A 12202-nucleotide genomic window follows, 5' to 3' on the forward strand; every position below is an offset into this window, starting at 1 on the left:
AAAAGAACGGGGGAAAAGGGAGGCAGAATAAGTTCATGGATAACTGAACTGCTGCTGCTGCTAAGTTGCTTCAGTCGTGTCCGACTCTGTGTGACCCCATAGACAGCAGCCCACCAGGCTCCCCCGTCCCTGGAATTCTCCAGGCAAGAACACTGGAGTGGGTTGCCATTTCCTTCTCCAATGCATGAAAGTGGAAAGTGAAAGTGAAGTCACTCAGTCGTGTCAGACTCTTTGCGACCCCATGGACTGCAGCCTACCAGGCTCCTCCGTCCATGGGATTTTCCAGGCAAGAGTACTTGAGTGGGGTGCCATTGCCTTCTCTGGGATAACTGAACAGGTAGGAATAAAAAGATATATTAAGAAACAACAAAAAACAACTGGGGGCTTCCTTAGGGACTTGGTGGTAAAGAATCCGCCTGCCAATGCGGGAGACACAAGTTTGATCCCTGGTCTGGGAAGGTCCCACATGCTACGGAACAACTAAGCCCGTATGCCACGACTGTAGAGCCTGTGCTCAGAGCCCAGGAACCACAATTACTGAGCCCATGAGCTCCAACTACTGCAACCCTCACGCCCAAGAGCCCATACTCTGCAACAAGAAGAACCACTGCCGTGAGAAGTCCACGTGCTGCAATGAAGAGCAGCCCTCTCTTGTCGCACCTAGAGAAAAGCCCGCACAGTAACGAAGACCCAGCACAGCCAAAAACAAATAAATAAATAATAAATAAATAAAATTATAAAAAACACTTGACAAACCAGAGAACAAAAGGTTAAATAAGAAAACAAGGACTATGAGAATTTTTTTTTTTTTAAAGTATTAGTCTAGGGAATTCTCTGGCAGTCTGGTGGTTAGCACTTGGTGCTTTTACTGCCGTTTCACTTCCTGTCAGGGAACTAAAATTCTGCAAACTGTGCAGCTCTGCCAAAAAAAAAAAGGCTTTAGTCTAAAGGTAACTACTGAAACAAAAATATAAGTTTCCAAAATACCAAAGAAATTGAAAAAAATATAAATCTAACACAGTACATAGAGAAATTCAGAAAATTTTACATTCTGCACATAATAATTATAACATAAAACAATATGGCAGAATAGAAATGAAAATAAGTTGTATCAGTAAATACGAGTGGGTTTAAGTCATTTATTAAATGAGAAAATTTTAAGTATGGCTCACAAAACAAGATCCAGTTATAAGCTAGATGCAAGAGACACACCTAAAATAAAGTGATTCAGAAAGGTTAAAAATGAAAAGACAGGCAAAGGTATATAGGACAAATGGAAACAATAAGAAAGGAATTTGTGATCTTGGTATCAGACAAAGTAAAATTAAAGCTAAAAAAAGTATTAAATATGACAAAAGGGGGCAGTTTTTAATGCTAAGAGCAAAAATTCATAATGTAGATATAACAGTGTCAAATAGCACAGCAATTACTGTTATAAAGCAGAAACTCGAGGGCATGCAAGGAGACATGTATAGAAACAAATTAATGAGAGACTTAAATACATCACGCAGTAAAAGACAAGGCCAGTGAACACAAAATATGTAACTCTGCAGAACACACAAACAATGCAAGCAGTAAAGTGAACCTAGAGGAGAGATATAAACTGAATTTTATACTCTGATAATACGGAATGGACCTTCTTATCAAGCACGCAGGGACTAGTCACAAAAACTGTTGTTTTTTTTCCGTTGCTCAGGCATGTCTGACTCTTTGCGACCCCATGGACTGCAGCATGCCCAGGCTTCCCTGTCCTTCACTATCTCCTGGAGTTTGCTCAAACTCATGCCCATTGAGTCAATGATACCATCCAACCATCTTATCCTCTGCCGCCCCCTTCTCCTGCCCTCAATCCTTCACAGCATCAGGTTATTTTCCAATGAGTTGGCCCTTCTCATCAGGTGGCCAAAGTATTGGATCTTCAGCTTCAGTGTCAGTTATTATATTAAGTCACAAAGAAAGCATCAGGAAATCTCAAAAGTAGAAATATTATAAATAACATTCTGGTCATAAAATATCAAACAAGAAATTGGAACAAGAATTAAAAACATAAAATAAAAAAAGATCTTCTACCTAGAAATGAAGAAGTCTTCTATTAAATACCTCTTGGGTAAAGAGGGAAACACAAACTAAACTAATAAAATTTAAAAAAATGATTATGAAAATACAACATATCAAAATCTAGAAGATACATTTAAAGTAGTGGTTCTCTACTAGAGTTGGTTTTGGCCCCCAGGGGAATTTTTCAGGGTCTGGAGACATGTTTTTATGAGTATGCAGAGACCAGGAATGCTGCTTAACATTCCTCAAGATGCAGGACAGACCCCCATGATAAACAACACTCTGATCTAAAATAATAACACAGTTGAAGTACCCTGTCATAAAGCAGTAAAGAGAAGAAAAGCCAGAGATCAAAACAAACATATAGAAAAAAGATAGAAGGCTAAAAATTAACAAATTAAATTCAAAATTTAAAAATATAGAAAAGCAAATACAAAATGAACCAAAGTAAAGCACAAAAAGGGAAACAATAAATTAATAAACTAAAATAGAAATTAATAAATCAAAGAAAACTTAAAACAGTAAATCTAATTAATAAACCTAAATTCTGGTTCCTTGAGAAATTTAAAATAGACAAATCATTACCTAACTTAATGAAGGAAAAAAGGAGAAATAACAATATGTAAAATAAAATCATAAGAGGGAATAACCATCAAAACAGAAGAATTTTTAAAAGATCATGAGACTATTTTGCATTTATGCAAATGAATATGAAAACTTGGATGAAATGGATAATTTCCTCAAAAGACAGAGTTTACCAAAATTTGTCCAATTAGGGATTGAGAATCTAGACTGGTTTAAGTATAGGAAATAGAGGAAGTTTTTGTTTTTCTTTTTAATCCCACAGAAAAGCACAAGACGTCAGACTTTGACTATGGTGGGGTAAAGAGATTGGCAAATTTTCTTCCTAAAACACAAGTATAACACTAAGCAAAATTGTCCAAGAAACAAAAACAAAAATACAACAATTTTACGAATCTGGAAACTGAGTAGAAGCAAAAAGCAAATGGGGAAGTATTTATTTATGATAAGCTGCTAGAAGGCTACTTAAGAACAGTGGGGTCTGCGGCTTCTTGCCTGAGGCTTCCATCATTCCTCCACTACCCCTGCCCCCCAGTTCAATGAGGGCAGTAATAAGACCAGTGTGGATGGGCCACGAGCCAGCAGCCTTGCTCCCGAGGCGGTGTGTTTGACATACCTCAGATGATGAAAACCTGTGACAACGTCAGTGAAATTCTTATGAATTGATATGAAACAAAAGGGAGAGAAAACAGTTTTTCAAGCCTGAAAATGCGGTTCTCATGCGGGTGAGGTGTAGACCAGCCAAGGGATTTATGGGAAGATCCTAAAAATGAGAGAACCACAGAGGGGCTAGATTAGCTTTCCACACACGGGGAAGATCAAAGAAGGTCTTAAAAAAAGTTAAAGCTTGGCAGGTTGGAGGACTGATTGAATTTTGAATCCTCTCTCCAACCCACATACTCATTTCCTAGAAGAGGTGGAAGACTTATGGCTAGAGACGTCTGAGTACCACCACTGCCCAAATTATTGGCGACCACTAAGCTCTGCAAGACAGCAGTGACTTCTAGAAAGCCAGGCTAAAAAACTAACACACTGAATAGAAACATTAGCAGCCACACATATGGGAGGAGATGGACTCTGAAATATAGGCAGAATGCAAAAACAAAAATCAACCCATTAAAAAACCAACAAAAACCCAGGGGAGAAAACCAGAATCCAGAATTTCTGGATAATATTTATCTAAAATGTCCAATTTTCAATAAAAATTATGCAGCATGCTAAGAAAAGGGAACGTGTGACCTATACTCAGGGAAAAAGTCAATAAAAATGAATTCTGAGCAGATGGATTTTGCTGACAAAGACTTCAAAATCAGCTTTTATAAATATGATCAAGTAATTTAAATAATGAAAAGAGAATATGACAATGACTCAGATAAACAGGGGATCTCCACAGAAGAATGAGAAGCATAAAAAAGAACCAAATGGGAGTTTTAGGGTCAAAAGATATAACTGAAAAATTCACTAGATGGATTCAGTAGCAGATTTGAGATGGCAGAAGACAGAATCAGTAAATCTGATAACAGGTTAATAAAAAATGGCCCGTTGGAAAGACAGACAAAAGCCTTAAGATGAACAGACTTCTGGAACAAAAATCAACAGTACCAATATACATGTAATGAGATTTCTCATAAAGAGAGAGTGAGACAAAGGGGTAGAAAATTACATTTGAAGAAATAATGGCCAAAACCTTTCTAAACATAATGGAAAACACTAACTACAGATTCAAAAAGCTTAATAAATCCCCAAGTAGGATAAACGTGAAGAGATCCATACTTAGATAAATCATAATCAAACTTCTGGAAACCAAAGATGAAGAGAGCTCTCAAAAACAGTGAGAGAAAATGATTCACATACAAGCAAACAGCAACATGCTCACTGACCAACTCTTCACTAGAAAAACAATCACAAAAAAAGCAATAAAAGAAAAAACCTCCCTCTTTAAAAAGATCAATAAAATTAATGGACTTTTATCTAGATGGACTAAGAAAAAAGAAAGAAAAATTGCCAAAATCAGAACCACCCTACAGAAGAAGATTAACAGAGAATATTATGAACAACTTTAAGCAACCACATTAGATACCTTGGTTGACCAAATGCCTAAAAAGACAAAATATCAAACTAACTCAAGGAAAAATAGAAAATCTGATTACACCCTTAAAAAATAAAAGGAACTGAATTGGTAATTAAAAATCTACCTACAAAGAAAAGTCCAGGCTCAGATGGCTTCACAGATGAACTCTACCAAACACCGAGAAGAATTAATATCAACTCTTCACAAATTGTTCTAAAAAATTGAGGAAAGAACATTTCCCAGCCCCTTCTGTAAGGCCAATATTAACCTTGATACAAAGTCAGAAAAAGAAATCACAAGAAAACTATAGATCATTATTCTCATAGATTTAAGAATCCTCAACAAAATTAGTAGAAACATATAAGGTGGATGTATGCCATGACTACAAAGGATTTATCTCAGGAATGCAAAATTACTTTAATATCTGAAAATTAGTAATGTAAAACATCATATTAATATGACAAACAAAGGAGCATCTCAGTAGATATGACAAAAATCCAATATCCATTCACAATAAAAATCTCAACAAACTGTATTAGAAGGGAATTCCCTACAGGAGATCTGTGAAAAACCTACAGTTAGTAGGCTGCAGTCCATGGGGTCGCATAGAGTCAGACACGGCTGAAGCGACGTAGCAGTAGCAGCATCATGCTTAATCTTTCTCTCCTAAGACTGAGAAAACGATGCCTGCTTTCACCACCACTACTTAACATTGTTTTGAAAGTTCTCATGCAATAAGTCAAGTGCAATAAGTCAAGTAAAAGAAATTAAAAGGATGTGCCTTGTGGCTGGGCCCCAGGGGTGGACCCAGGTCCCAGCAGTGAAAACACTAATTCCTAACCACTGAACCACCAGGGAATTTCCAAAATATTTATAGTATCATTACTCATAGGAGTCCTAAACTGAAAGCAAACCATCAATTGATGAATGAGTATCCATGCAATGAAATACCATTCATTTCATTCAATTCAAAATACCAGTAATAGAAAAGAACAAAGAAACTAACACAATACTGTAAATCAATTACACTACAATAAAAATTAAAAACAAAATAGAAAGGAACAAAGTACTGATACATGCTATAATGTGTTAAACATTAAAAAAACCCCATAATGCTATGTAAGAAAAGCCACACACACACAAGGAACACATATGATTCCATTTACATGAAATTTCTAGGAGAGTCATATGAGCCACTGAGAAGGACACAGGATCTCCTCTGTGATATTTATGCCAAAAAATGGAAACCTGAATATAATTATAAGGTAATAGCAGACAAAGCCAAACTGAAGACCATTCTACAAATAACTGTCTTGTGTTCTTAAAATATCAAGGTCATGAAAGGCAAAGGTCAAAGTACTGTTCCAGACTGAAGGAGAGTGAAGAGAAGCAAAAAATGAAATGTGATGCGTGATCTGGAATTTGGTTCTGGAATGGGGAAAATCCTAACTATAAAGAATCATCCTGGGATATCTGGTGAAACCTAAATATTGATTGTAGGTCAGATATCAGATTTCCTGATTTTGGCAATCTTTACTGAGGTTATATAAGATAATGTCCCAGTTCTTAGGAAATAAACATTGAACTGTTTAAAGGGACATGATGTCTACAATGTACTCTCAAACAGCACAGAAAAATTAATATGCATATATATATAATACACACACACAAAGAGAGAAAGAAAGCAATAAAAAATAGAGCAAAATGTAAACAATTAAAGGATATAAATGTATAGGAGTTCATTGTACTATGCTTTCAGGTTTGAAATTATTATACCAAAATAGAGCTATTTTAGAAACCTATATATAGGGGGACTATAGTGTCAACTCACTTTTTTTCTGCCTATCTAGTTCAATGACAGCAAAACATCTTTCTCAAACATCAATATAATCAGAGATCATCCTTTCTCAAAAATGGCTATGGCTTCTACTGTCACAGAATAAAGTTCAAATTGTAGTATGGTATTTATAGTCCTTTCAACACTGGTCCCAGTGTACCTTCCCTGCCAGTCCTTCTCAGATTTTTTCCCCAAACACTGTCAAGTCTCTAAGTCTCTGCTTACACGCTGCTTGGAAGGTTTGACTCCCAAACCCTTTTCATCTTTTGCAGTTCAACTCAAATGCCTTTTCTACTTATCATTTCCCTGATCCCCAAAGGCAAGCCCTTTCTCACCACACATACTGAGTCAACAACTTCCTCACTCCTTTTTTACACATTACTTACTGCACTTGAGATACTTTGTTTGCCCACTGTCTGGCACACAGTAGGTGCTCGACCTGTCTGTTTCAGTCATATCGTAATTTTATTTGCTATCCTTTCCACTAAATATGTACCTTTCTGCTTTAAACAAAAGCAGTAATACATATTGGTTGTTAATATAGTACCTGGGCAGGAAATCAGTATTAAACAGTGAGACAGTTATCTGCAGTGAATAGAAGCAACTGACAGGGAATATTTTTCAGTCATTAGTCACCTTCAATCTGAACCTATGTACCTCTTGGCTAATTTACCAAATGTTTGACTATTAAAGTTAATGAAGTTCTGTGTACAAAGGCAAAAACAGGTACAGACTTGGGCCGACTGGTGAATATGACACAGACAGGTAGATACTTGAGCGGATCATTAAATTCTTTGAAAATGTTCTATTTATCTTCCTTAGTCTTGAGGATTTGCAAAAGGATGCACATACAAACTAAGAAACATTTGGGGGCAGATTATTTGCCATGATTGTACCACAAGGCAGGTCACGAGGGTTCAAGCTAGCCTTTGAAGAAAAAACTGAGAGAAGGAAAACAAAATTAAGAAAGAGAGAGGAAATGGGGTGAAAAAACATTAATTTCCTAATCTAAAAGTTTATAGGAAACAGGTAAATCGTGATTATGAATAGGGGAGTAAGGAGACCCTTTCAAGACCAAGACAAGTTACAGATTCTACACGCTAAAAGTCACAGTCCGCTACGCAGTTATTATTTGCAATGCAACAAACATGTATTTATATTTAATAAAACTGACCGGAAAAATGGGCTATAAAACCATTCTCCGTCTGTCTTATAAACATCATACCAAATCGCAGAACTTCAAAAGTACACACACCCGTTTAAAAACCTGTCTTCGTGACAATACAACAGGATTAACTAAGAGCACCCCAGGAAACCAAAGACCACATCATTCACATAATCCAAGAAACGAACTTTGTTTAAAAGCTTCACATTTCATGCGAACACATAACAGATCTGAAAGTCTGGCATAATCCACTTGATTTCCAGGCTTCTAAACTAGCCTCGACCATACATTTAATGACAGTCCAGCTTCTCGGCACGCCAGGGGTCGATGTTCCCAAGCACAGCCGCTCCGCTGCCCCGGGGGCCCGCACCGGGTGGATCGTACAGTCGGCTGGCGCCACCCGTCGCCTCTGGGCCCTCGCCCATCCCTGTCTGTCCCTCCGAGGAGGCCAATCGGGAAAGCTCCCCCGCTCCCCTTCTCTCAGGGAACCTTCCCTTCTCTGGGAACCTCCATCCAGACCCTGTTTCTCTCTCCATCACCCCGGCACCGACCCACCTGCCTCCCAACCGCCGGACTTACGGCTCGGACGGGGCGACGGCGACGCAGCCTCTAGCGGCCCCGGCGCAGCGACTCCGGCGCTGGGCGCTGTGCGCAGGCAGCCCCCGCGAGGCGTCTCCTGGGCAACCGGACGCTCAGGCCGCACAGGGCAGGGCGGCTTCCGGAGCGGGTTCCCCCGGCGCCCGCCGCAGGGAAACTCGCGGCCTGGGTTCAGCATCTCGGTGGGTCACCTGTGGGCCAGTCCTTAACCGCAGAGTGTGGACGCAGCAGCAGTTTCTCCTCCCGGAACCCTTTTTAAGCTGCCCTGAAGGAGGCACTCGGGAAACGTTTAAACTTTTCCAGAACATTGCGATCACACCAAGTACTGTTCCTATCCCAGGCCTCAGGAGCACTAAAAGTTAGCATTGAAGTTACAGTAGGCCGTTTCCCTACCTGGGCATAGATCTTGAGGTGACCAGATCCTCTATTCTTAATCGTTCCTCTTTGGTTCTGCCCTGGTGTCCACATAGCTTCTCAGCAGATTTAAGGCTTTTCCGTAACAAGTAGCTTTATCTATTAGTTGCGGTCCATCGCTGCTGTTTTGATAATTCAGCAAGCATTGTTACTATTATGTGGGGCTGATTCAGAGTGAAAGACATGTTTGCCACCCAGTAGGGAAGCAAGTCAAGCAAACAAGTAATGTGATGAATGCTATATGGGGTCATAGGTATGAACACTGGAAAAAGATAATTTTTCTAAAGTCTACTCGTTTACAAGATGAACGTGGGAACACTAGCTCTATGTTGTTAATGAGCACATACACACTTTGGCCTCAGTAAAATGCTCCCCCATCATGCCCAAATTTAGGATGTCGATTATTCTGATTCCCTCAGAGGTAACTCTTCTTCCTTTTTCTTCTCTATCTTCAATTCTCCACTTCCTTCATTTGCTGAGACATATCCTCTAATCTCTGCCCATCTTTAGAAACAAAGGACAGAGACAAAAACAAAACCAGAAACTTTTACCTTTTTCGCCTTTAAGACCAAACATAATCCCACTGAACTCAAATCTACATAAACTTGTATCAACTTATTTCTCTTTTTTACCCTCATCATGCTATAATTTCCCCAGTAAGGATTCAAGAGATCACATCACCTTGGATACAGACCCAACGCCTATTTTCTGTTTTTGGCCACATCACACGGCATGTGGGATCCTAGTTCCCCAATCAGGGATCAAACCCTGCACCCCTGTATTGGAAGCATGGAGTCTTAACCACTGGACTGCCAGGGAAGTCTTTTTTTTTTTGCCAATGGCTATTTTCATCATGGTATTTAATCTCTGCAGTTTCTGTAACTGTTGACTATTAGAACTACTCTTCTCAACAGGAAGCTCTTCACAAATAGGCCCATCCCTGCTTGGCAGTAGCATGTTAGCATGTCTTGTTACTCTGCTCCACACACCCTGAGCTCTACTGTATTTAACGTCACTATTCCTTGAATAAGCAGCATTTTTGCATATGCCTACAGCTCCCTACCCTGATTTTTTTCTGCACTTGATAAACTCATCTATTAACAACCTGGTTTATATATAACATTCTATAAAGGCTTTTCTTTTCCCAAAGCAGAATTAAGCACAGCCTTTTGTATTGTTCTTCAAATCTATTTATTCATCCAAATGTGCTCCTGGAATATTGGGAATGATGATCTTCTATCTTCTCCCCAGTGTCAGTAAAGCACTTGGACCCACTGTGAATGATCAATGTTTGTTGGTTAAACAATTATCTCACCAGAGGAAACTTGAAAAGTCAAGTCTTTGTAATGAGTTTTGACTAGATGTGTTTCATAAGGTTTAACAGTAAAATCAATTATATGCAAATCCTTTTATTCTTACACAAAACACTTTGAATAAGGAAAATCTTTTTTGATAAAGTGAAAAATTAAAAGACAGAAAGTTAATTTCTTTTGCTGCAAAGAGACCATGAAAATCAGATTCTGAAATCCAATTCCTAGAGAAAGTAAGTGTAATTTCAGGGCAGAAATGGCTAGAGTGTATTTCAGAGGGTAGTGGATATATTCTGTGTAGTACATAGCTTAGCATAGTAGTTGAGAGTATACACTCTGAACTAAGTACCTAGGTTCAAATCCTAGCTCCACTGTTTCCCAGCTATATTCTTGGGCAAGTTATTTAATCTTTCGGTGCCTTAGTTTCTTCATCTGTAATATGGCATTAACGATACTTACCTCATTGGGCTGTTTTGGGGCTTCCATGGGAGAATCTATGGAAAATATGTGGAATAGCACAAACACATTCATTGGGCACTTATTATTATATTCCCTCATGTAATACCCTTTAGTGTTTACCCACTATTTAGTATAGCACACTTTCATCTACTAGTAATGGTAAAAAGTGATGCCTGTCCTTTATTTCCTGATCTCTACTGAAATCAGTAACACACTAGCAAGATGAATGATGCCAATAAGGCCTAGAAAAATTGGTATCATTTTCAACACCAATGTCCAAGAAACTAGCTCACAAGATAGACAACTCTGAATTTCAAAGAAATAAAATCTTTCCCAACATTTCAGTTAGGGACTCTCTTCCTATTTACTAAATAAAGATTCTCAATCAAAAGTTGGTAGGTGGAGCTCTCAAATTTGCATTCTTGAGTGTCACCACTGATTCTTCTTTCTCAGTCAAGGGATACTTGGATCACACTCAGAAACACTGATTTAAGTTCAACATCGGGCCAGTGGTTCCCATGAAGCACTGTACATCAGAGTCATTTGTATAACTTTATAAAAATATGGCTACTGAGCCCTTCCCTCAAAGACTGATTCCAGGGGTCTGTAGTTTTAAAAAGCCCGTGTGTAACATACAACCAGTTGTATACTTTATCTTCTGGAAATATTTTGAAATGGTTTGACAGTTAAATGTGAAGGTTACATTTTTTTGAGATGTGACCCTTTATGTAATTTACAGGATTTGGAAACTAGAAATACATGGCCCAGGTAAAGGATCAACAACCTGATCAATAAATGCCAAGGACAGAATATTGATTTCTTAAAAATCTTTTCCATGAAATCTGTTTTTCAACAAACTGATGATCATGTTATACTGATAAAGATCTGTTTCTAAAACAGTCACTGTGTTAGTCGCTCAGTCGTCTCAGACTCTTAGCAACTCCATGGACTATAGCCCACCAGGCTCCTCTGTCCATGGGATTTCCCAGGCAAAAATACTGGACTAGGTTGTCATTCCCTTTTCTACGGGGTCCTCCTGACCTAGGGATCGAACTCGGGTTTCCCTGCATTTCTTTAACGTCTGAGCCATCAAGGAAACCTTAAAACAATCATTATTATTAATGCTAAGATTAGTCACAATGTATTTGGGCAAAGTGATAAATATACACGACTGCTATGATTTTTAACATCTCTGTGGTTTAGAAGTCAGTTTTAGATGAGGAAACTGTTCTGGAGTCAAGGAGATTATCCAAGGTCATAATAACAGGCAGAAGCATTAACAAGAGTTGAAATGTCACCCACCTCTCAGTCCCCAACTCGTTTTTCTTACATCTAACTTTGCCCTCCTTGCCTTCAGAACTGCATTCCCCAGCATTCTCCTTTCCTTTCTCTACCCAGGAGTCAGCAAACTCTTTCTATAAATGGTCAGATGGTAAATATCTTGGCTCTGTGGGTCATGTACTTTTTTGGGGAAAACTGTCTTTTTTTTTTTTTTGGTGAAAGCAGCTATAGACAACATGTAAATGTATTTGTCCTAGTAAATTTCATTTAAGTAGGACTGGGCCCAGGAATGCAGTCTGTCGACTGCTCCAACTAAAAAATTATGAATGTTGTGATTTTCCTGATCAGAAAGTTGAAGAGCCTTCAAATGTGGGAATATTACTCTTTTATGAAATTTAGATGACAGATAAAATAAAAATATCAAGATC

The 12202-nt window shown here is 38.5% G+C and overlaps 1 protein-coding gene across 4 annotated transcripts in view; it reads right to left on the minus strand.

Annotated features, from left to right (window-relative positions):
- CDKL4 (cyclin dependent kinase like 4) overlaps nucleotides 1–8445 on the minus strand; it is a 53653-nt gene extending 45208 nt beyond the window's left edge. For 2 of the 4 annotated variants that reach the window (XM_025260909.3, XM_006071206.4), the window contains exon 1: nucleotides 8293–8445. The gene's annotated coding sequence lies outside the window, so the exon portion shown is untranslated. Of the gene's footprint in view, nucleotides 1–3256; nucleotides 3762–8268 lie in introns of those variants that run through there. The other 2 variants (XM_025260907.2, XM_025260908.3) reach the window with 2 other exon arrangements.
- Nucleotides 8446–12202: the final 3757 nt, after the last annotated feature.

Source organism: Bubalus bubalis, chromosome 12 (genome assembly GCF_019923935.1).
Source record: "Bubalus bubalis isolate 160015118507 breed Murrah chromosome 12, NDDB_SH_1, whole genome shotgun sequence".
NCBI lineage: Eukaryota > Metazoa > Chordata > Mammalia > Artiodactyla > Bovidae > Bubalus > Bubalus bubalis.